This window comes from Neodiprion pinetum, chromosome 6, assembly GCF_021155775.2.
Source record: "Neodiprion pinetum isolate iyNeoPine1 chromosome 6, iyNeoPine1.2, whole genome shotgun sequence".
NCBI lineage: Eukaryota > Metazoa > Arthropoda > Insecta > Hymenoptera > Diprionidae > Neodiprion > Neodiprion pinetum.
In genome coordinates, this window is record NC_060237.1 from 2,200,426 (window position 1) to 2,226,538 (window position 26,113).

At 43.0% G+C, this 26,113-nt stretch overlaps 1 protein-coding gene across 1 annotated transcript in view; it reads right to left on the bottom strand.

Annotated features, from left to right (window-relative positions):
- Positions 1–26,113, bottom strand: part of CycD (cyclin D) — a 120,977-nt gene that overhangs the window by 82,246 nt on the left and 12,618 nt on the right. Inside the window, exon 2 of the mRNA XM_046630742.2 lies at positions 9,391–9,491. The gene's annotated coding sequence lies outside the window, so the exon portion shown is untranslated. The remainder of the gene's footprint in view (positions 1–9,390; positions 9,492–26,113) is intronic.

Below are 26,113 nucleotides of genomic sequence, written 5' to 3' on the forward strand. Positions count from 1 at the left end.
CGCCACAAAGTGAATAGCAGAAGGATAAAAGCGCGCGTGGGTATGAAAGGAGAACACGGGCATGCTGAAACATCAACAGGTGTTGGTAATTTTCAATATTGACTCATTCAGCGACGACCAGGTTGCGCGTTCGAACTTCGATGGGAGGAAAAAACTTATAATTCCCATGCTCGGTCTCATCGTCGGATATGAAACAGGCAGATAACGACGAGACCAGCGCGGCCGGCGTGTCAACTATCTCCCTGCAATATGGATTGGCAATGCGACACAGTACAGGCATTGAGCATTGACATCGAACAGTGTCGACGTCACGCAACGCGTTGTGCACCCTGCACATGTGACTTGCATCTGCTCATCCATCCATCGCACCGACACCATTGTCGTAATTACAGGCGTTCCGCACCCCTGCGGCATCGCACCGGCACTTCAGGGACTGCGGTGTACCTACAGGAATTGTCTGGGTGTGCGGGGTTCGCTTCGAAGTCTCGTCGCACCTTGTGGGAATCCCTTCCCCGCACTCTCGTATATATACCCAATGAAGTTTTGATTAGAGGGGTTGTCGCTGTGGTTCCGCCGAGTAGTAATTATTATGCGTGTGGTTTTTTGAATCATTGGACCTTCCGGAAGGCTGTAATAAGAATCTGAAAATTTTCACACGCTTAATAGCCGAAAAAGCGATTCGAGCAGCGCTTTCGTGGGTCAAGATATTATGTATACCTACGTGAAGATGAATGGACGGAAAGGAGGAGAGCTAAAGATCGCGCCGGTGGTCTGAACGATGAAGGACATCCTAAATGTTATTACAGTAACCGAGTAGCGAGAGCAAGTGGTATAAGTATAACCACCCCACGATTTCTTCCTCCCTCGAACGCGGGCGGCGATGGTGGTGGTGCAGCAACAGCAGCAGCATAGAAGAGAAGACCGTGAGACGAAACACAAGAAGAGAGATATATATATTTTTAAACACGAAGAAGCGAAAGAGGAAGAGAAAGAGAAAGAGTAACGGGAGGTGCGGTAGGGGAAAAAATAAAGAGAAGAGATATGGGAAAGGGGGCGAGGAATGGCGGAAGGGGGGAAGAAAGATGAAGGCAGAGAAGCACGGCATCGAGTTCGGGCACTGCTATGACACATGGACCCTCCCATGGTGCAGGAAAAGTGCCTACTAACTGGCGCTGCAGAAGTGGGGCACTCTTTCCCATGACTATAATGTTTTTCACGATGAGGGGGTAGGATAACGCGTACGAATGCTTACACATCTCACTCACTCTACGCATTTCTATGTATAAATATACCGTAATACCTTGCGTCTTGCGGAGATTCGAGCTGCACATACCGTACGTATAAATAAATAAATGAATTCGTCTTGTAAGATTATATTGTGTACGCTCCGTAGATCACGTATACACCAGGGATGGTTACGAAATGAATGAAAATTTTCACCTCTCTGTTATTCTGTTGTCTTCATTTTGTGGACACAAAATGAATTCTTTCCTTCGGCACAACTCTTTGGAAATATGTCATGTTCTTTTCAAATTTTTAACGCTTATTTCAACGTTTATCGACGATTTTCAGTAGGTACATCCAATGACTGAGAAATCATTTGAGACTCTGTACTCTACGAAGTGATAAAATCCACTATAGACCGCCCACAGTATCCGAAGTGACAAGTCCATCATCCGAAGGCCATAACAGTAAAACTGAATACCCCGAGCAAGAGGAGTGCTCGATTACGGATCATCTTCGACAGGTCGCCCGATAAAGAATCTTTACAGATTCGAAGTTGTGTAACGAAGAAGATGCGGCCGACGGCCACAACCAGCCATTCAAACGCAGAATCAGGTGAAGGTCACAGTGTCCGTGAGTCGTTCATACCTCTCACATCGATCCAGCGGCGACGCAGTGGAAGTAAAAGCGACGTTGGTGAGGTGGAGACGGGACATCGTTCATCGAAAACGCGGCGGACGAGGAGCATCGGCCAATAAAGAATGGTCGTTCCTCTGCTCGGAAAGAGGAGGACCGGGTCCACGACTTCCTCCTTTTCCCCCTTCCCGACCCTCATTCCCCCTCCGCCGAAGCTGAACTAATCTAACCAATCGGAGAGTGAAGGAAGAGAGCGGAGACATAGTCGTACATGGACTCCCTCTTACCATTCTGCAATATTTGAGGACACGAATGAACGATAGCCTGGACATCGCTAACGAGGAATCAATGATCGAAAAGGTTTAAAAGAAAAATTAAAAAAAAAATCTGAAGAGAATGTTGAGCGGCATTCCTATTTACGTTTCTTTCAAGTTGCGAGACGAGATGAGTTTTATTTGTCAATTTTATTAAGTGTAAAAATGTGGAACCGTCCGCGACGGCGGTCGAAGCAACAGCGTCCGTGGTTTAAAAAGAATTCGATTGCGGCTTGGTGAAGGCCGAGTGGGCATGCCTCGAAAAAGAGCCTCTTTCAAGACATACGCTCAATGCTCGTTCTCAGTTTGGTCTCGAAGAGGAGAGCCAGTCCCTGGCTTTCGCTGGCTCGGTGAAACGTCAAGGTGAAAAAAGATGAAAGGTAGGTAGATAATTCGGTGAAGGTATTGTCGCATCTGAGTCGTATAGTCACGTGGAATTCCTCCTTCTTCTCCTTCTTCGGGGAGGAGGCGCGGCGCATCCGGTCCAATCAGCTTTGTCATTATATGCAGATCATGGAGACTCGACGCATAAAAATTCAAAACGTCGTCGTATTGATTGAAGAAAACTCTCTCGCCCCCCCCCCCCCCCCCCCCCCCCTCTCTCTCCCTCTCTCTTTATCCCTACTCGACAAAGCAACGCTTCCAACGTTCCTCGATCCTCCGTAGGATTACCGGAACGTTGAACGTGTCTGCAGAACGATAAAAACTCGCGAGCCAGATTTCAAGTGTATCAGAGAACTCCTCTTTTTCCTATTAGACACGGACTGACCATTCCCCTTTCCCAATTCTCATCCCCTTGTAAGTTCTTGCGCGTAGTATAAAATCGAGTAAGGAACAAGAACAAGAAAACTCATACCCCGTGAGACTGTTATACGCTTTTGAAAACAACGAAAGCCATCGAAATTGGTGTTTCAATATTTTTAACTGAACCACGGAGAACAAGCGACAAGCTTTGACACTGACAAAGTTTTCCCTACAAATTCGTCATCCATATTGCTCATCTATAACCAGTATGGCAAAAATATTTCACGGTGCACTGCCCACCTTTGGCGAAGCCCCATGAAAATTGAAATCAAGGTTTCGCGTCACATTCTATCCCTGCAGGCAATTCCCACGAGAAGAGTTGCAGTTTTCGGACTTCATCGTCATCGTGATAATCATAATCATCATCTACGTCGCATCACTTCAGCTATTCCGCGATGAGCGAAGACCCGCCTGTTACGGGGGCGAATAATCCAACTGCAATTCCTCCAGTATTAAAGGTATAAAGGGTACAAGACGATGCAGGGGCGAGAGATTGCAGGGAACGATCGTTCTCATGCAGTTTAGGTTGCTTCTGAACACCCGAGTAACCTGGTCGAAGAACCCGCACAAGCTGAGACTTCATCATTGACGGGAATCGTTCGACCTAAATAAATAAATACCCACACCAACAACCCCGTGCACCATGGAAGATGGTTGTCAGGGTTTCGCAAGGAGCTGGATCGCTCTTGGGGACTAAATATTATACCTTCGCTTTTACAACCTGACGGTTGACGGTGATCGCGAGACGCACAGGTGAGAGAGTAATAAGATAGAGGAGGAGCACTCCTCCTCTTCCTCGTCCTCCTCCTTCTCCCGAGGGTCGGCGGCGGTACCCAAACCGCGGCGTGGGAGAGTCCTTGAACGCTGTTTTATAATCGCCATTGAAATTCCTTCCGGTCTATTACGGTTTCTACACACAATATTATATCCTGAGATCTCGGAAACCTTTTTAAGTATACGGCGTATATAACATGAGAGACGTGCTGCAGGTTAATTCATGCCTAGATGTATGCGTCATTCATGCGATGGGAAAAGGGTTCTAGTATGAAGTACTTCGTTTGACCCGGTGCACAAAAAAACCGCACTCCGTGTTCAAAACGATTCGATTTACACCCTGCACCCTGTCGCGTCAGCTGGATCGAATTTCTCACCCTTAATCGCAGTAAGAAATTGATAATCAGACTAATTTCGTCCGGTCTTGATAACGATTTTGATCTTTTTCTCGAAAATTGTTCTCTTGCTATTAACGATATCCGCCTGACGTGATCAACACCATTGCACGTGGTTATTCGCCGCGTCAAAATTAACTCGATGATGATGAAACAAACAGCTATAATAATAATAGAATGTAAATTGGAAAATTTTGGTGATTTCGAAAAATTAACGACGGAGCCAGGAATCTAACCTGGCGTCTAGAGATGCTTAGCCGGAGCCTTACTCCACTAGACCACCTAGCCGCCCAGACTCTGTTGTCTTTAATTTCTCTCATCACCAGTAAATTCGAATTTGTTTTCGTGTGCCTGTATCTGTATTTGTTGAGAAATTCGTCTCTTCAGAGCACAATTATGGAATATTAGTGTGTAGGTGACACGTTTACAATATATTCCAACTTTTGACGAAAGCCACGCAAGACGGACAAGGCCGTCTATTAATGATATGAAAATACACATATCGATATTCGCTAGAAGAAAGTGCTATAGAATATATATATATTATTAGATATATTAATATATTCATGCAGTTGGAACATGTTGTAAACATGTCACCTGCACACTAATATTCTACAACTGTGCTCTGAAGAGACGAATTTCTCAACAGAAATAATAATATCGCCGGTAATACGTAACTGTCTCAATTTAATTATTGTTTCAATTTTTTACTCAATATACGTATAGCAGAGCATTCGATACGGTAAAAAAATAATGTACGAGATAAAAAAAAAAAAGAAAACAAAAAACACCGAAAAATAAAGAGAGAGATAGAGATAATTAGGTCGGTAGGCAGGTCAGTGATAAAAACTTGACGAGATTGCCATTTCCTTTTGAAGCTTGATACACCTAGAAATTACATACAAAGTATTATACGGATAATAATTAATTGGCATACACACGCGTCGAAATAATTATCTTAATTACGTTTAATCGTATAACGTATGATATATATTTTTACAATCGTGCACACGGCTCGCAAATCTTCTGCTGTGCGAGTGGTTTGAATAGCGAAACAAAGATATATATATATATATATATATATATATATATAATATAAGAAAGAAGAATCGTTCAACGAAGGAAAAAATTCCCAACGGGGCTTTTCATCGCTTCTCTTTCCATCGATGTGACCCAGTGGACCCTCCTTGCAGGGAAACTGCAGCTATTCCAAGAATCGAGTTGTTTTCAAAGTCGACAAACAACCGCACAGTCGGTCCACGGAGACTGAAGACGCACACATCCAACCCCCATAAAACCGCACAACCCGAAACCCTCTGACCACCCTGACTCTTATAGAGAATCTGGACGCCCCGAGTTTTGTTTATAATGTTAGGAGAAAAGGAAATAGTGTTTTTAGAGAAGCTACCAACACGAGGTCCAATTTTTTTCTTCCCCGTAACATCCCCGTACGCCTGGATTCTCGGGATTTTTGAGCATGACGATGATTATTAAGCAGCCTGCGCGACTTGTGAAAAATGTCGGATATGGCGTTTCCGCAGTTTAATACCTCCTTACACATCCGTCGTCGTCAGATTGCGGCAACGCGACGGTTTCCCCGATTATATCTTCGCCCGGTTTCTCCGGGCGAGAACAACGCCATATGGTCAGTTCCTTTTTGCCTCACCGACGAAGGAAGCGGTGGACTCGGAGAAGGAGGAAAAGACGGAAGGAAGAAAAAGGAAAGGAAGAACGGCTAGACGAGCTCCGACGAGGATTGAAACGAGGTACGAGCTCACTCGCGTTATTTATCACCATCGCCTGTTAAGGAACGCAACTTGTCCGCGTTAGCAAAGAATCGCCAGCTGTAAGCCAGTGCCAAAAAACTGTCATGCCCAACCGGGGATCATTCGCAGGGGGGGATTTATCTGCGGCGCGTTATAGTTTCGAGGACTACTAATACCCGTATAGGCCTCTTATACCTTCGTGAATAAATGCATGAGCCGCGAACGCCGCGTCGGGTGAACGAGTAAATAAATATCTACTTCACCGCCAGCTGATCCTCCTATCCTGCATTGGGAACCGAGCGCAGGATTTATCGAGTGTCGGATTGATACTGGAGCAGTTATAAGAGAACAGTTTTTTACGCACGCATATACATATACAGATTCTAGATCAATTGCACGGGTGACCAGAAAAAAGTGTTATTTTTTTTTTTAGTTTTTTAGTTTCTATTGAGATAAAAAAATGTCGATTCTATACATCGAATGATAGCCAAAACCTTTGTTTATTGCTTGTATAGTTTGTTTTTGTCTTTTTTGCGTTGATAAATAAGTCTTGAAGCTTTTGGTTGATAGCTTACATTTTTAGTTTACTATCAATTATTATTTTCGAACAAAAGTGATTTGAATGCAAAACCGAAGTCTGTTTAATTGTTATTTACAATAAATATTTGAGAAAATAGGTAATCTTTCTCAAAATCCGATACATCGTTCTGGTTTCTACGAAAACAAACTTTATCTGATAAAACTAATTTTTTATTTGTTAGTTACTCGGACTCGTAACTCTGAACCCAGACTCATAATTCGTGTTGACCGGTGTTATTATAAACTTCGTACACTTTGAACGACAAATAAAGATTAGAATTATCATGGTACCTACATGATTAGCGTTGTTTTGTTTCCTCGACAGTTGAGAACCGCGGGTTAAAATCTAGAAAGATATTCTTAAAGAAGCTCGAACGTTTCGAGATTCCTCGAGCACTGTTGTGTGGTCGTAATTTATACGGAAGGTACAATTCTTGCTAGTCTAATGAGAGGATCGAAGCCCTTTGAAACTTTTCACCAAACTCATGATGAAAGAGGGTCGGTAATTCTAAATCCGTTGAGGGTAAACATCGTTCCTGGGACTTATATGTACATACATACCGAATTCGTACGCGAGACCGAGTCCGGTAATTCTAGACACGCAAAGGCAACTGGTATACATGTATATACCTATGTCCTATGTATATATATATATATACATATAATGCAACTTGAAGGTTTTCTTACAAACCGTGTACGGTGTACACCCAGAGCGAGGCTCGGCTCAGCCCAGCCGTAATTGCTTCTTCTTTCCGCCGCAAATTTCATTAGGTCAGGAAAACCAAAGCCAACGGCTGAATATGGGCTGTGCACGATCAGCGAGGATGTATCATTAGTCAGTTCAACTAGCATAACGTCTGCCTTAACAACGATCACAATTTCAGTCCGCAATGTTCTCACAATAATTACTCCTCCCGATATCCCCTCGTTACGATATTCGAATAATCCATTCGCACTCGTTTGCCGACATCGGAGCAAAAATTACCACGTAACAATCCTCCCCCTCTCGTTATTCGAACCTAGAAATTATACAATCTCGCGAGAGAATTGCATTCGAAAAGTAGGAGAAAGGGGAAGAAGAACGGTAGTAGGTTACTGGTTACGAATTGTCGCCGAATGTTGGTACTCGGGTTCTAGCCGTCGCTGGTGCACTATCAAGGAAACAATTACGAGAGCAGTTCGTGACTAGGCACTGTCTGCCCGTGCGTGCCAGGCCGGAAGTCTTGAGCGTATGGCCTGTTGCAGGATGCCGTGTCACGGTAGAGTAAGCTCTTACACTCTCGTAGTCGAACTGGAACAATTTCCTTGCCACCAAAGCTACCTTTGCGGTTACCCTTTCGCATCATGATACCGGTCATTTTGTCCCCGTCCTCCACCTCCCTTCCCTCAAGCACACGGCACCGTCTTCACTTTTTCACCACCAATGTACAAAGCGACGGTGTCGCACTTCCGCTTCTCATTTTCATCGTCACTCGAATAATAATATTACCTACAATCTGTGATACACCTCGACATGTTCCGATGTCCTCGTTGATTCTTTGGCAAATTTTTCTCGCGATTTCATCGGCTTTTGATCCGATTTTTTTTTATTTTCATCAAATCTGTTCCTAGACAACGGAAACTCCTGAGATTTGTCGTACCCTAAAAAGATATACGAGAGAAGGCGAAGGGGAAGAAGGTGGCGGTGCTGTTTGCTATGCACGCGAGCATAGTAGCATACGATATATCCTAGGAGGGCTCGACGGTATTTCATTATTTTTATGACTTTTTCCTTTTACATTCCGTTTTTTCATTATTTTTTTCTTTTTTTTCGTGTATACACACACATATATGCACATGTACCCAGGACGATGACGCCTCGGTATACGTGCGGTAGTAGCTCGAGAGAGAAACGGAAGTTGAAGAGAGAATTCTCGTGCCTATATCCATAAAGATTCCTCCTCGGAGTTGCCTGCGCTTGTTGTATAAGCTGCACAGCCACTACGGCGTGTGTAACATACCTAAATTAAAGCTTTTGTGTATACAAATATGTGTATACACGCGTTACACGCAACGTACATGCAGGTATATAATACTTTTGTGCTATGCGCGAGAAACGTCCGAGTAACGAATGTTTCCGCCTCCTCAATGCAAGCGAAAGATAAAAAATAATATGGGAGATAAAAACGATTCGACGAACCTCAATGCTATCGCTATTTCCTATAACGTTCACTTACGATCGGTATCTGTGATCCATATTCCACCCTGTACGGGTAACGCTTTTAAATTTCCAAACGAAAGAATTGAAAGAGTGTTTTTTCAAAATTCAATCTCAAGAAGCGGACAGTTCTTCTTTTTTTCTTCTCATTCGATAACACATACCTGACACGTATTTCAAATTTTTGATAATCGTTGATTGAAATATATCATTTTATACCTGTTACAGGCTTGAAAATTGCCGAGAGAAGAGAAAATACCAACCGTCTACGTGATTTCTTCAACTCTTTGATTTGTGCATAGAATTCCTGATGAATGCGCTTCTTCGCTAGTAATCGAGTGAGGAATTTGCCCGTTGGTATACACGATGTGCAATGGCGAATGCGGAGAAACACGAATCACCGTGTATAATTGGCCGAGAATTGTAAAACCCGTAGGAAATAGAAAAACAAGTTGAAAAAACCGAAACGCCTGTAACGGCGTAGAGTAAATGAGGGATTAACGCTATGTATGGAGCGCAATATACGCAGGTAGTGTACGGTGCAACATATCGGCGAGTTTGTAGGTAGCGTAGGCATAAGCTGGTAAAGAGCAAGAACAAGTTCTATCGATCGACGTGATTGGAAAATAAAGAAAAAGATGACAAGTTTATACCTGTGACTGAAGAGAAGAAAAAAATTAGGATAGACAAAAGGAGCTCACCGATAAACTGCATATCCGATCGAAAACGAAATCCGAAACACGTCGATCATCGGTGGAGTTCACGGCCAGTTCCACGTTGAGTAAATTTTAAGATTCTGCAACTGTAACAAAGGATAAACAAAGGATATGAACAAAGGTCGAGTATAAGACGCCTGAACTTTTTCCCGCGTCCTTCGTCTCGAGAGAATGAAATACGTCCGAGAGAAAATTCTGTTGCGTATATTTACGCGCGATAATTCGCGAACGCGCGAGCGCTGCACGCGTGGAAAAAAAATTCATCCGCAGAGGGCATAAATGGAGGAGGAAAAGGAGGCACGGAGACCGTGTCTGCACGGTTGTGAGTTTGCGCGAATAACAAGAGGACGGGGGGGGGGGAGGGGGGAGATAGAGACGAACGAAGAAGCAAAACCGGCGGTCGTTAATGCCTGTTTCAGCCCTTGGCGAAGTACCGCCGCGAAACGGTAGACAGAAAGAAATACAGACAGGATGCTGTGGTAGGCCGCACGAAACTATCTTTGCCCGGTCTGTTAAAATTTTCATCCTCCGCAACGACGACGATGGGCTCCTTCCTTCGAGCTCGAGCGGTTGTCTTTCAACGGTCGGCAGTTTTTCTTAATCAGCTGTTTCGGCTTGACCCTCATTACTACGGAAGATAGAGAATTACTGTCTCCGTCTACAGAAAGTGTCCGCAAAATAAACTGTTAGAAGTGCGGTGTTCAAAGATAACACCGTTGTTGTGTTGGATTTAAGACCGCTTGGTGCCGAGAAGATGACGATTAATTTTACACGAATCGATGCGGACTTTTATTGACACCGTGAATTTTCCGACAGTGTGGAGTACGATAAAGATGGCGTTGCTGTAGCAAAAATGTTCACAATTAAAAGAAAGCGCCAGTGGGATTGAACCCTGATTGCTTATTAGCGCAATTCTGGTGACTGTTTCAACCACTATTCGTCGATTTTTGGTGGTCACTTTTTCAATTGCAAAAGCCCGTACGAGATGATCGTCCTTAGCATAGAAAATTTTCATCCGTATTATATACATACATGTTGCATATACCTGTCTCGGGTGTGTTGCGATTTTAAAATCCGAGAAGAAGATCGAGAAGCGAGATGAGAAAAAAGTTTCTCATTTTTCAATTCCATTAAGAAACGTTATACATACTACAAAACCACGATCGTGTCACGGGTGGATCGACGCTTCTTGCACACCTGCGAACTTATCGTACACGATCTGTATCCGTGCGAACTGCGAATACCTACACGATGAAAGAAACGCGGCGGCTCTAGCGGAGATGAGGTTTTGCAAAGAATGCAGTTTTGACATCGATATCCGGCCTGCCTTGCTCGTGCGCCTTCGACGTCGTTGTCCAGCTTCCACGAGACGCTGTTCTACGTACCTACGTACAATGGTACATGTATGTACGTAACATATACCTGCATACATTTGTCAGGTGCTACCGTGGACACACGTACGTATGTACATGCATATACGCGCGGTTGGGTATACATAACGCGGTTACATACAACGTAGGTAAAACGACACCTCGTCCTCTCCTCTGCCTGCACAGCAACGAGTTTCCAACAATTAATTATCGAAGAATTGTAATGTTAATTCAGTAAGGAATGCATCGTCGTCGTTGCAGTCGTCTTCCTTTTTTTCTCGCTCTTATACAATCAGTGTCAGTCGGTCTTTTCTCATCCTTAAATTTCTCTCGTCAAATCACGTAAAACATCAATTTTCTACAGAAGCAACGGTAAAGGTTTCAGTCGAAATGATCGAACGATGACGTGTTTGGAGACCACACGATACCGATCGCTTTGATCTATCGCCCGTTAGTTGTGCCAACCTTTCCGATCGATTTCGTTGTTTCGTTTCCCCAAATCTATTTGCCGCGTCCTGTACCGTACAATACCGCGGCATGTGGCTTTATACCCTTGATCGAAATCTCTTTATCTCACCACATGTTGAAACGATATAGATAAAAATAGCAGGGGAGTGATAATGGGAAGGTTAACTTATCAACCACCGGACAATAGCATATAGCCGAAGGTGTGTCTGTGGGGACACGTTAAAAGCATTCGTAATCGAACTAACCTCCCTCCACCCTGCCCCTATCGAAAAAAAGGTACGGCGCATTGCATCTGACGAGTCGATAATTGATTCGACTCATTACGAACGAATTAGGAAAGATTTCTTGCCTTTTAGGGGGCGGGGGGCTTTCCAACAGATGCATATATTGGGGAGATGGGGCGTTTTAAAGAGGTGTGTAAATTAAGGCGAGGGATGGAGGCACCGCGTTTCGGAGTATCGGTCAATTTTACGACTCGCGGCGCGTCTGCGGACGATGAATTGTATTTTCGATGGTGCGTGCGCGTACGCGAGAGGCGAGAGTGTGTGGGTGGTATGAATGTAGGAATACACCACAGGCAATGCGGATGTACAGGTATACCTGTTGTATTTTGGGGCGTTCGTTGACCCCCGCACGTCAAGAATTGTAACATTCTAACTTGAATAACCGGAGCTAAACTGTAAAATCAATATGCAGTATCGCCTGCGTGTATAGTATCCGAATTACACGCTTGGTAAACAAATTCGAATGACAGAATCGTCGTGTTTGTGATCGTTCGAGATTTTCCCGTATTTCGGCAAAACTACAACTGCGATCTTTTTACTCGCGAGTATTTAAAGCACGTGATGTAACCTGTGTGCGCGTAACGATATTCGTACAAGGTAAGAAAAAAAAATGTTGCACGAACGTTTCATTTCATTCGGAGTACAAAGATATTTGGCAAATTGGCTGAACGGTAATTAGATCCGTTAATTGACCGTAGTAGACAGGTGTAATTAAATTCGAATACCATGTACGGGAATGTATATATTTTAGGGTGTTTCAGGAAAAATAATTTGCCAATTTCCACCGTGGTACCATCTGAAAAGTTTGTTTGGGTTTAGAAAAAGATTCTTTCAAAAGATGAGCGTTGTACGTTACGTCTGAGATGAAGTTTATTCAATTTCTGTTTGCAGAGAAGATGAATTTTGTAGATAATATCTATATTCCGGGCTGCAAACATCAGGGTTACAGTTTACTCCACGGCCAGTCTTCTGCTCTGATGGTAAATGTTTTTGGAAGAGGTAGTCACCACGTATTAGACAAATGCGGACGGGGTACACCATAACTATCTCTCTCTTACCGCTGGTCCCTATACGGGACACAAGCCCACGCGCGTTCCATTGCATATCGAAGTGGGACCCCGGCATTAACAGAAAAAAATGCGAAAAAAGTGAAAAATTGAGGGAGCGCCATCTTACAAGGTATTTCGTTTCTTTTTCAACATGTTGAAGTAGGCTGAAAACTAAGCGACACGCATTTTTTTTCATCTACCGTTGAACACCGTAAGGGGGTGAATTGGCAGTGTTATTTTTTTTTTCAATTGATGAAATTAAATTTTCCATTTTTCGTTATGAGAAAACTTTTCCCGTTGCATTGGTTAAAAAATATTATGTATTCTTGTGGGTGAAACCGCGAAATCGCCTCTTGACACGGCTTACTTCGGAGGGTGGTTTTACCCCCATAACGTGTTTGATGACGGATGAAAAAAAAAAAAAAATGCGCGTCGCATAGTTTTTAGTCTATTATAATATATTACAAAAGGGATCAAATCGGAGAGTTAGACCTAGGATACCTTCCTTGTTAGACGTAACGTAAAACGCTCATTTTTTTCATATAATCTTTCTTTGAGCCGAAATAAACATTTCAGCAGGTACCACGGTGAAAATTCGCAAATTATGTTTTCTTAAAACGGCTTGATATGTACGTATACACACATAGGTATATTATTCTTTCAGCTCCGAGCCGACACGCGAGCCATCGGACGTCGTTCATCTTCAAGATTTCAGCCACGGGCGAGATTCTTCGGCGTGCCGCGTTGCATCGCATAACGATTTTTCCCAGAAGCTTGCAGGAGCCCCCTTTTCCTCTCGCCTCCCGCTTTTGGCCCCTCAAGTGAACTGCAGCGCCGGCAGACAATAAGACACGTTTATGCAGATCGTGAGATGATTCGGTACCGCCGGTCAGGTGGAAATATATATTATAAGTGCCTGTTTACGGTGCCGAAAGACGTAAGGAGTAGGTACAAGATACATCATCTTCTCGCCTCCTGTGCACGGTGCAAAGATGCACTAAAAATTATTGCTTACGTTTTTTTTTTTTTTTTTTTTTTCGTACACGTCGAGGAAATCCAAAAAAATAATTATATCGTTACGCAATGCAATCTTAGATTCTATAATAGTGCACGAAGATTTGTTGATTTTTGAATTTTTCAACATTTCGCACATTCTCCAATTGCAACAATCAAGATTTTCACGAATTCTTCTTTCGTTATTTTATTTTCGCAAGCTCGATCCTGCCAAGTTTTGCCCCCGGTCCGATTCGAGTTGATCTGAACTTGTACACCGCGCGAGCTTCGAATTGTATCGTAGGAAAGCAACGCCAAATAAATGATGTCAGCAGCAGCAAGTTTCAGCAATTAGAACCTTACTCAAGGTAGGTGCGGCAGTTCCGTGATTTCGAGTAAATATTCGATGTGTAGAATTCAAATTGACACAGCATCGCGTTCATATCTACTCGCACACGCATATGCAACTACGCAAAGCTGCGAAGACCCTGTACGTATATACATACATACATATATATATTATAATTTATGTTGGGCACCTTGCTCTCGACCCCCGCTGGGACCGACAGGTCTTAGGGCCTCCGTATCTCCCTGGGAACTTCTATGCGCGGTCCCGATCAGTGTTGCGATGCAAGCATTCACTGATCCCAACGACGCGACGGCGTTACAGCCACTCAACTCTATAGATATATAGACTAGAAGAGACTAAAGCCGCAAGCTTCGTGTTGTATATGCGATGCAGAACCTACACGGACGCCTCTTCGTTTGTGCTGGACCAAAAAACTGTCCATTCTTGGCGTAGGTCCTTTCGCTGTGCATACACGTATATACACATGCATTGATACAACATCTACAGATATAAACCCGGCCTCGACTCCTCCTCCGGTCCCTTTTTCCATTTATTTTAAACTTTTCTTCATACCTTGTCGTACAATGTATGGTAGGTACGTGTACCCGCATGCACACAATTTCCAAGCTAGTTTTTACTTTTTGACCCGACTCGTACGACTGGCCTTGATTTTTATTTGTTATCACAGCTTCCTTTTTTTGGTCTACCTATCCGAGTTTTTACGAAAGAAGCCAGCTGTCGGACTATCTCGTTACCGTAAAGAGAAACCGAACTTTACGGTTAGTTTCAATTGTTTTCCAAATCTTTTAGTCGCTGCAGATAAATGTATATTCGCGAATTTTGAGGCGCGTTGCAAGAAATAAAAAAATAAAACTCACAATCCACCAATAATTTGTATAAAATCTTGAACCGATGATTTAAAAAAATTCACCATGAATTCCAGATTCTTCTCTGAGGTGCGATAACGGTAAGAAAGGGTCCGAATTTAAAGGGACTCGCAAAGTGCGGTTCGCAGCAGCGTCGACGGATCCGTTCGAACGTGATAAAACGCGCACGTACCCACCGATCGGCTGAACGTGCACGACGAACGTCCACGCGTGATGTTAATTCCCGATAAATTCCGTGAGTTCATTAATACGCGGGGCTTCTTTCGCTCCTCTCGGGGTCCTCCGCACGCAGAAGGCGGGCAGCAGGGAGCGGAGAGCGAGCAGTTCATTGAGTACGTCTGGTATGCGCCGGAGGGCCGACCTACGCTGAGCGAAGCTGTTTAGTGACGGGGTCCGGGTTCCCCACGGAGCAGCGGCTAGTGTAGTCTAGCTTAGACTAGCCTGGCCGAGCCTCCGCCCATAAGTACCTACTACGAAAAGCGTAAAACGGCCTTTTCCGACCGCCGCCGCCGCCTCCCACACGACCGCGATGGCCTTCAACTCCGAGTCAAGGTTTTCGAGGCAGTACGCGAACCAGTCACCGAACCCTTATTATCAACAAGACGCGCGTGCAAACGGAAGAAGCAGCTTCCACCATTCTCACTCGCTCTCTTTATCTCTTTTCTTTCTTCTATAAACAACCGAAAGCGACCTTCTAATTAATCTTGGTTCTTCCTCCATTCCGTAGGCTTCAAGGACTGCGGTGAAGTGGCCGAATGATCGATAGGATCGAGGCGATCCGCAGCTGCGCTACAATCGTTGGTGACCAAATCTCTCCGTTGAGGATATACTTAACACGCGCAAAGTGTGGAATTTGTCTTCTTGAAAAGAAAAAAAAAAAAAAATCGCCGCCGATTATTTCGTCACGATCGAGTTAAACTCAAACGCACTGCCAAAAGTCGTTGGTCAGTGGAACGGACGTTACACGTTACGTCATAGTTCAAACCGGACATTCGATGCGGGCACGTAAAGAGTATGTAAATATAACGAAGATTGACTCGCTAGAGGGACTTTCATACACTACCAGTGTCTGGTACCTACCTACAATGTACGCCCATTCGCGCGTTACATGTGAAGAAATCACACCAGGAGAAAATCATTTCATCCTTGCAATATCCAGATGTGAAACTCCGCGGTTTCACCGACATAAGAGCAGATAGGTACGCAGTGATCGATAGCTTCAATGTCAGATTTTGCCTCGAGAGCAGAAGAGAGAGTACAGAGCCTGATACGGGAAAGCGGGTCTTCTTAACGCGTCGAAAAAACATGAATACTTGTAACCAATTAAATCCTGAGTCAGTTACGTTCTCATTTCATCAATAACTAGGGTACAAAGTAATGCGAAACGGAATGTGCGTATGTATCCTCCTCTTCCGGATATCCCTCCATATTCCCAAATCAAGAACATCGCTCCGTCATCACGAGACATTGCCATTTAGCGGTATAACATATCGGATGGAATAAGGAATAAGATCATCGTGTATAAATGCAAATAGGAATACCGGCTGCTCAGCATTGATGAGGGTGGCGCATGGTGTAAGGTGGGAGGACACAATATTTAGTCACGTTCAACAAATTCTTGTTCCTTAAAGAAACCCGTTCCGCACCGCGCTCCCACGGGAATTCCTTCGACTCCTCACATCGACTGGATGCAAGGCAGCATGGCAGCAGCGGCAGCAGCGGCATTGCCCTCACTCGGACGTTCTCTTCTCTTCTTTTCTCTTCTCCTCTCTACTCAATTCTCTTCTCTACCCTCCGTCTCCCTCTGTCGCACGTTACTCCGTCCGCCAGTCTCTCATTCCCTTCAAAACATCCTCTATCAACAGAGAGCGCCTTCCTTCCACATCCTTTCCTCTTCCTTCTCTCTCTCTCTCCCTCTCTCTCCTTTCTCTATCTTTCTCCAAGACATTTGTATACCTACCCAACTCTCTGTGTTCCGAGGTATACACCGCGTTGTTCGAGGAAAAAGAAGATGAAGAAGAAGAAGAAGAAGAAGAAGAAGAAGAAGAAGTGGAAGATGCCTAGCGCTAGTCACATGTAAATAACACATATCTCCCCGCCCCCCGCACCCTGCATGCAGGTACGCAGTGAAAACCTCGCATTATTGTACCTGGGTACGTGAACACAAGCAACATACGTATGCATATGCATCACGAGCGTCGGACGTTCGACGTTTCGTCGTTCGCCGGTTGTGTCCGTCAGCGTTCCTTCTCAGGGCTCCCGAAGGACCTGCCGCAGGTTCTGCCAAGTTAGGATACGGCATACAAATGCACCGTGCGAGAACCACGCATCCGTTTTCTTCTGGCTCAAGAATTGTGAGAGTGGCGAGGATGGAGGATACAAGGGGACGCGGAGGCGTGTGATGATGATAAGTGGCGAAAGGTGAGTGAATGACTCGGAGGTTTAAAAAACCAGGAAACCACCTGCGACGGGGTATTATTTTTGTAGACGTAACGCATAACTCCTCGTGTGCGCGTTACGGTGTCTGTGTGCTGGGTACACATCGGTGTACGATCACGTTGCAGGCTACACACCATCGTCCATCCGCTCTTCTTCCACTCGTGTTTCCTGCATTTCATACGTACCTACACCTATACTACAGATAGCTGTGCATCTGGGTACATACCTATCCAATAGACGTTGTTATTGGGTTGGCATTGAATAAGTTTTCCGCACTACCGCGAGGGGGAATCGCATTGCTCACAAGTCTTGTGCCATCCCTATACCTTGTACCTGCACCTACGTTGCATGTATGTACAACCTTTGCTCATGCTCTGCATCCCGAGTCTCTCGGGTGCATCAAACTGCAGTGACTGGAAACAAACACTTTGTCCGTCGATATCGTGGTCGGAACTGTACGTCTCTGTCTTGGAAAACATTTTATAATCGTACGGTATGCGATACGTGTGGTAAGAACATGGTGACGAAACGTTGTTTTATTTCAGTTGGATAAAAGTCGGGATCTGTCGCAATTTGTAGCCGCATAGGCAATATCGTTGATCAAGAAATAGTGACAGAAATTTATTAGGAGCGGTTCGATTCGATAAAAGGGACCGCAGTCTGCATTGCGACATTGGAATCGACAGGGTCGAAGAAATAGGTAAACAATATTCCAGGAATGGCATTATTTTGAATGAAGTAACGCATCGCCACGCTGTTGCGGCAATGTCTCGAAAGCGTGATTGTACATCGATACGAAAAAAGAAAACAAGAAAACAATAAAAATTTATATCCAAGAAGTTTTGCCTCGGTGAAAAAAATGATGACCGATCGAAATAGACAATCAATCGTGTTTTTACAAATTTATCCCTCGAAGATTGTACGGAAGATAAGAAAATAAGTAAGCGTGATGCGGCAGTGGACGGGAGTCTGATTCAAAGACAGGCAATTTCACAGTATGATGTGTGCTAGGGCAATGAAGGGATTTCGTATGGGATTGAAATTACAGTCCACATCACGGTTTAAGGTAACAAGGTGTGTTCTTGTCCATCACCGCCGATTCGGTTATTGAGAAGGTGTCCCGACATGAAATCGTCATTTGTATTTAACTATAATTGTCGTGACGTCATACGGGGACTATCACGTGACTTCGCTACCGGGCATCTCCGTTCAGAGCACACCTTGATTCCTTACACCACGCGTAACTACGAGGCCCGTTGTCCGAACGTTACAAGATGAGGCTGCGTGTTGCACCTACAAACGGTTACGTTAGACTACGCTCATCTCGTCTACCGTGGAATCATCGTCGTTGCAGTAGGTAAGTATCGTGCATGCGCAAGCACGCCGTGCCGTTGAGAGTGAACGAGGGCGTGCGATAGCAATGACTGTAATTTCTCTAAAGACGCGGGCGTTTAGAGAGTCCCGGGGATGGGGATCGCTGAATGAGGATAGCTCGGTAACCCGGGGCTATTTGGTCGGTATCGAGAGAATCCGTAGCAAGCAACGCGGGAGGGCGGCAGACCTTTCCGTGTTGTCTGGTTGGTTAGAGCACGCCGCGAAACAAGAGGGACTGCTGTCGGTGCAACAGCGGCAACGGAGATGCTCCGACGTCGGGAGAGTACCAATGAAAAGGAGAGAAAAGAAGGGAAGAAAGAGAAGAGCTGGCTGGCAAAAGAGGAATAGTAACAACAACAATAAGAAGAAGAAGAAGAAGAAGGAAACGGGGAGTCCAAGAGGACGAAGAGAGACGCAAGTCGGACCTAGAACTACGCGACGAGAAAGGAGAGAAATTCCGCCTCTCGTACATTCAAACTCGGTTCACGGATTGAACGGAAACACGTTTCTGGTGCTAAGACGACTCCCGGTGATCCGGGATGCAGGGATTTAAACCTGCGGGACAGTCGGCGTAGCGCCTCTTTTGCTTAAATTTCTCAATAGGGTTAAACGACTGCGACCCTCCGGCTAGTCGCTGCAACGTTCTACTCATTATCCGAAACATTTGTGATCCTAGATTTCGCATCCAAGCTGTCGAATTTGCATGTACGACAGTTTAAGTTATAGTAAGAGATTTGAATGGGTTTTAACAAAAGTGCGACAACTCTGAAGGAGTTTGGTTTGAAAAATACACGAGTATGTTTTGGTTTGAAACGGTTCGACGTATTTCGGTAGATCCTGAAAAATTTTCGCTGATTACTGTAAAATAAAAGCAGTTAATTCTCAGTCTTGATTGATTTTCAAAATTAATTGCTGGTTACGTAGTTTTGACAGTAAATTGATACAAGCAAAAAACATTTACCAGTAAAAATTATTCTATACGGTGTAAGAAATTGGGTACATGTTCAAGGTGGCCGAAAAAAAAGGTCGGATCAAGCCAATTTGTTTTTTCGATGAAAAAAGTAAACTTGTTACCTCGAAAAACCATTTCTAATTGATATTTTCAGTTTATTCCATGATCAAATTAAAAATCCCACGACAATTTCGGGTTCTCCAGCTTTTCCAGTCGCATCGCGTGTTCCGCGTTGCCGTGGGTACAACAGATACGCAATTCCGGAGTAAATTCTTGCGGTCCATCGGCAAGCTGCGCGTTCTCCACCTCCCCATTTTAATTTTAATAATCAGATCATAATCAATAAATCAGATTTCAGGCGGCAGTCGGCGCGGGATCAAACAACACTCCCAGCATCCTCGGCGTGTCCGATTCACTGCAGGGTGTGCAAGTCGAGAGTGAGGGAGCGAGCGTACAACCTCGACGTATAATCGTAACCGAATACATTCATTCCTCCTCTAAGCAGCGTTTCTCGGTCCCGGAATACTTTAACCGAGGGTTGAAGCGGCCGGCCTCCCGCATAATTTCTCGATCAAAATTCCGGCGCTTCTTCACGGTCCCGAGAAGGACGAGACCCGTCGGGGATGCAGGAGAGGGATGAAACCAGCAGGGTCTAGGAAAAAATCCAAACGCCGGATCCGGAGTTGCGCGAGAGATGTTCCATCGGCAGAAATCACGTGCCGTCTGTAAGTCAGTGCCGCAAAACGACGCACTCTGAGTGAAAAAATGCAAAAACAACAGCCCTGCGGATATTGTACAATAGTAACGTAAATAAGGCGGCAGCCAAGCGTGAAAGACGAGGAACATTTTGACTGTTATACAATACCGTGTATACTCAAGAACCAGAATGTAAACGGCGCATGTAAATGGCGCCAAGAATATCATGCCTACATTTGATTATCTATATTGTCACACGGGTATAGAGTTACCTTTCGGTATGTGTACCAACGTACATGCCTACTATAATAATAACGTGTCTAACGTACGGGTGTCTCGTAGAGTCGTATCAGGGCAGTAAAACACGGACAGGTATAAGGGAAAGAGAGATAAACACGAAAGAGAACAAAATAAGAAAACCGTGAAAGTAAAAATGCAGCAAGTGCAATATCGTCGTACTGCGTTTCGATGTTTTTCCACGCAACGTCCGCGGTGCTCTGTTGAACGTAGCTCACAACTCAAACGTGATGAATATTCGCGGGTTTTATTCCGTTCCTCATTTCCGACATTTTTGCATGCGTTTTTTTGCCCTCGTTTTCCGTTCAACAAATTATTATTATTACGTTTTACGTGGTGCCATGCGCGGCGAATCGCACCGCGGGTAGATAAGCACATCCTGCCTACCCCATAACCATATGCCTCGACGCAAGATAAAACTTGGTGAAAAAAACCAGACAAGGTGTACGAATTTATGCGAATTTTACATGCACGATGTACGTACATGTGGAGATACGGTGTGCGGTACGTGCAGTAAAGCGGTAGAGAAGCTCGACGCAAGCGGATTGAAGTTAGTAACGTTAATGTAATGAAACATTGAAACTAAGATCGTGGTTTTCAAAATTTGGAACTCCTTTAAAGAATTTATTAATTAAAGATTACTCAATTTGAGATGCTCCTACATTTGCGAAATAATGATTTTTCCTAAAAAAAAAAAAAAAAAAAAAAAAATGGATCGTTGGATTAATAAACGTTATGAACTTCACTCCGTTGGGAACGTTTTTTTCTTTTTTTTTACACCAAACGAAATATGTTCATAAACGTGTTATTTGTACGAAGTTGATATGAAAAAAAAAAATTCTACGTTACGGGCGAAATTTTTTATACAGCAATTCGATTTCTATCGAGATATTTTACGAAAGAAAAATAATAATGCGGAATACGATCGTTTTGCGTATTACATGTCCGTACGTAAGATTCAGTGCGAAATTATAAATGTATAAACATACATTTATCGTATATATTTATTCTACAGCGTTGAGACGCCTCCTCGGCGTTAGCGTTTTATCTGAATATTTTTTTATTACTTCTGATGTCAATTTAAAATTCATCTCATTTGAAATTTCATTCATCACTGATTCACGCAGCTCGTTTCACAGAGTTAACGGTTGATCGTCCGAATCTTGTCGCGCGGGACACGTGCCCATATTTTTCGTTACTCGGATTCGCCAGTTTCAGTCTCGCATCAAAGGGCACGTATGTATTTACGTAGAGATGGAGTTGAGCGTACATCGCACGTACACAAATGCGTAAATACGGAAATACGCGTGCAGAGACGCGGCAACGCGAGATTGGAATACAGAATACACGGATAATTAAGCAAGCAATCATCCGCGAGCTAGCAGGTAGGTATTCAAATTGATAATCCCGCTTCCCTCTCCCCGCCCCCGAACACTTTAAATGCCTGGCACATGCACCTGCCAAACGACGCTCTAATGGACATTTCATGCCCGACGAGGGAGGGGGGATAAAACAGGTTTTTTTTAAATCCCGGAACGTTCGGTATGCCGAATTCCTCGGGCTGCACATGTGGGTATACATTTACGGATACCCATACGTGCAACGCATTCCTATGTATAATATTATACATGTGTATAGTGTTCGTTATACGTATACATGCGCGCACCTATCCCTGGATAGAAAAAAAAAACACACACACACACACCCAAAGTTTCATTTCCATTCATCCGTCCGTTGGTCAGTTTGAAGGCTGTGCAATAAAAAGCTTCGGTATTTTCAGCAAGCATTATATGTAAGTATAACATTGATGTATGGAAGGTATATAGACCTGGATTGTGAAGTGAGAAAATTTATAGAGAACAGGGAAATCAAGGAAGGATTCCAATTTCATTCGACTTTACGTATCGTATGAGCGAATTAAAACTTACACTTGTAAACATTTGGACGATATGGGAAAACACCGTATACAGGGTGTGCCTGAAGTAACAGGACCGATTTGAAACGTGGATAAAATCCATACGTGTTGACCGATTTTCGAAAACTGGTTTGTCTTTTTGCGCGAAATTAAAAGAACCAATCTTTCATTTAGCGTTTGAAAATCTGTAAAATCCTTGCTGAAATATATATATATATACGCTTTTGCAGAAGTGGCTGGGAGACTGAAAAAGATTAATGTTACAGAATGTTCAACATAATTTCGATCTTAAATTGTGATTGAAGGACTCGGTGATTTTGGTTAAAATTTATTTAAAAAAAAAAACCAAAAAATTCCGGATTTTATTCACGTTTCAAATCGGTCCCGTTTATTTTGGCCCACCTTGTATACAGAGGTATGTACGAGTACCACTGAATTCATGTTATACGACGCCTGGAAAACGACGACCAGCTTTACCTACGTGCGAGGAGTTTAACCGGATAGGGCTCGTAAAAACGCGATTTGAAATATAATATTCAGTTCAGTAACAGCCCACTGAGGATTTTATCCCCCTACAGCATTAATAATTATTGCATTAAACCGCGCATATATATGTATACACACAGAGATAAAATGATTAATTCCTCACATTTGACATTTAACAAGAATGAAGTATAAGGGTGAATTTTGTTACGGAGATTGAAAATTTTGCCATCAAAATTCAAAAATTTGCAAGTTATATGGTAATTGGTAGTATTGCTGCACGTAATAATATTCACCGTATATGTAACAGAATACGCAACAGCTTGGAGAGTGAATGCGTTATACGTCGTTGTATATTACATATTTCAAATTTTTCACGTGAAGGAAGAAAAAGATGAACGAGAAGAAAAGGAAGTAACAAAAGTAAAAATAATACTAATAGTAATCGTTGCGAATCTCATGGGAACAGCGGGAGCAAGGAAAATAAATGCCGCTGCTGCGCTGCAGCTTAAAAGAAGCAAGTGATACATGTTCATACCTGTACTATACATGTACGTATATATATATACAACGATAATATCGGTAAGCAAAAGACGTATTGTTGTAATATTACGTACGAAGAGAGAGGAAAAAAAAGTCGCGTGCCGAAGTCGATCCAGCTTCCTGGAAGATATGGACCGAATGTGCAGCCAAAGTGTTTAAAATCGATGCTGAATATATCTTATTTGCATTACGAAGCATGCGTGCGTGAAAATATTCACGTAAGTAGATACATGTACGCATCAATAACGTAATAATACATAATAAATTAATTCAGTCTAACAATGCGGGATTTTTTTCTCTCTTTCCTTAATTCATCTTTTTTTTTTTTTTTTTCTCCTCGCCCAATGTGGCACCGGAATCTCTCGTGAGACGATGCGAAAAAGAAGAATTCGAATGAAAATTCATTGAAACAAGAATAAGATGAAGAAAAAAGAAATTAGGAAGAATATCAAACGGCTCCTCCACGTATTATGAAAAACATCAACACTGTTATGCAAATATCGTACACACGCTAATGCATAACAATATGTATGCATGTATGTATGTATACGAATACGTGTATATTTCCTAAGGCGATTATTTCATATCAATGAATAATCACGAGCGGACCGCGAATGCTAAAGTAGAATAAAAAATAAATAAAAAATACTCCATGCAAGATCAGCCTGAAATTTTTTCGTACAAAAATTTCATTACTCGAAATCTACGCGCCATGATTTTCGATCCTCGCTACGCGTTTTTTGCCTAAATGATTCATATTTTACTAACATAACATGGAAAGGAGAAAATTTCACGCGCTCAAACGCAGCATCAGGTTTAAATACAAAGTTCTGCAGAAACGAGATCGGAACGAGTCCGTTGAAGAATGTATGAGAGAATTAACCGGGAGAAAGAGAAAAAGAGAGACAGAGAGAGAGAGAGAGAGGCTGTATTTCAATCAGGTCGACGTTTCAATAAAGTTACGGGCGTTCGGCGTGCAAGCAGCCGATCATGCAGTTAATCCAAAGATTCTGACTCCAACGGCTCCATCGAATATGTACATAAATTGACAAAGAAAGTCAAAAACCGTACAAGAGAAAAGAAAAAGATTTCAAACGAACAAACATACAATAATATAATAATCCACATTTTACGATCGCGATTTTGTGTAGGCAAAACTTCTTTGTACAGATCAAATATCTGCATTAATGATATAATAATTACACAGTGACGGTTTGCAACTAGGTTCAACAACAACAACAACAATAACAACAACAACAATAGTAATAATAATAACGACGATGATAATAATCATTCGTAATTACGAACGGTAGCCGCGAGTATCGTGAGCAAAGCGATAGTTGATATTTTACCATTGTTACTTATTGTTAGACACAGGCTGCATTTGTTAAAACAACATTATCTACTCAGGTATCGCGTATAGCTTATATTATATCGAGGGAGCGGTGCAAAGCTTTTTACAACTACTGTATATTAATTATCGCGGTACGGTGGTGTAGCAGACGTCACGATTATACCGTTAAAATATATACCTAATGACGCAGAGACAATCCGCAAAGAGTTTTAAAGCCGCGTACCGACACTGCATGGCAAAACGATAATTCCCACAATATTCGTTTGCTTTAGTGGCTTCGCTGCAATAGTAACGCTAATTCTAACACGTACCTATGTGTATAAATTGCATAAAAGCGAAGAAACGCGGTGATTTTTGTTTGAAGTGTTAATTGTTTTTTCTTTTTTTCATAAAAAAGAAAAAAAGGATTCGTGCAACACGCGCGTCTCTTGCACTACATACACGTGATATTGTAATGAGTATAAATTAATGATTCGCACGATAGTTATTCGTCCGTTTTATGTCACTCTTCTAACACGGTGTTATAATTCCAAGGCTGAAAAGCAAAATGTCAAGAGCCGCAAAATATCGTCCATCATACCAAGTATATCTGTGTACGTATAGATAAGAATTTTAAATCGTCTAACACGAGACGACAAGATTAAAATTAAAAGTATTCATAATCAAAACTTGCACTCGAAAGTTTATGACATCCGCTGGATTGAATTTTGTAACATGTATCGCGCGTTATCTCGTACACACATACTTGTTTAAAAGCTTACAACTGCGACAACCGCTTAATATGTACATAACGAGCGTATTGCCACCGAAAAGTAAAGGCGTCGGGACCGCAGCCATGAGGATAAAGACAAAGAATGAACACCCAGTGTCAAATTGTAAGAACGTAGCGATCGATTCGGCGTGCGAATAAAATTTTCAAATGCAAGGTTTTTTTTTCTTCCGTGTAAAATATTATACCTGCCTTACTTCTTATTGTTAGAGGCAGCCTGGTGGCGGAAAAAATGTTCGAGCCGGAGAGAGAGAAGGAGGGAAACAGTAAGACTAGTCGCCATCTCTTTCTACGGCAGGAGCGTATTCGTCGTAATTTAGTGCCCTGAGCACTGAGCTGATATCATCCGGATGATATGTATTAAAAATGCATATGCACCGGTAAGTCAGGTTATTGAAGCAAGTCGCTAATATCAATTTAGGGTATTTTTAAATGAAATAATCTAATTGATAAATGTGTAACGGACATATTCGCCGGAAAGATAAG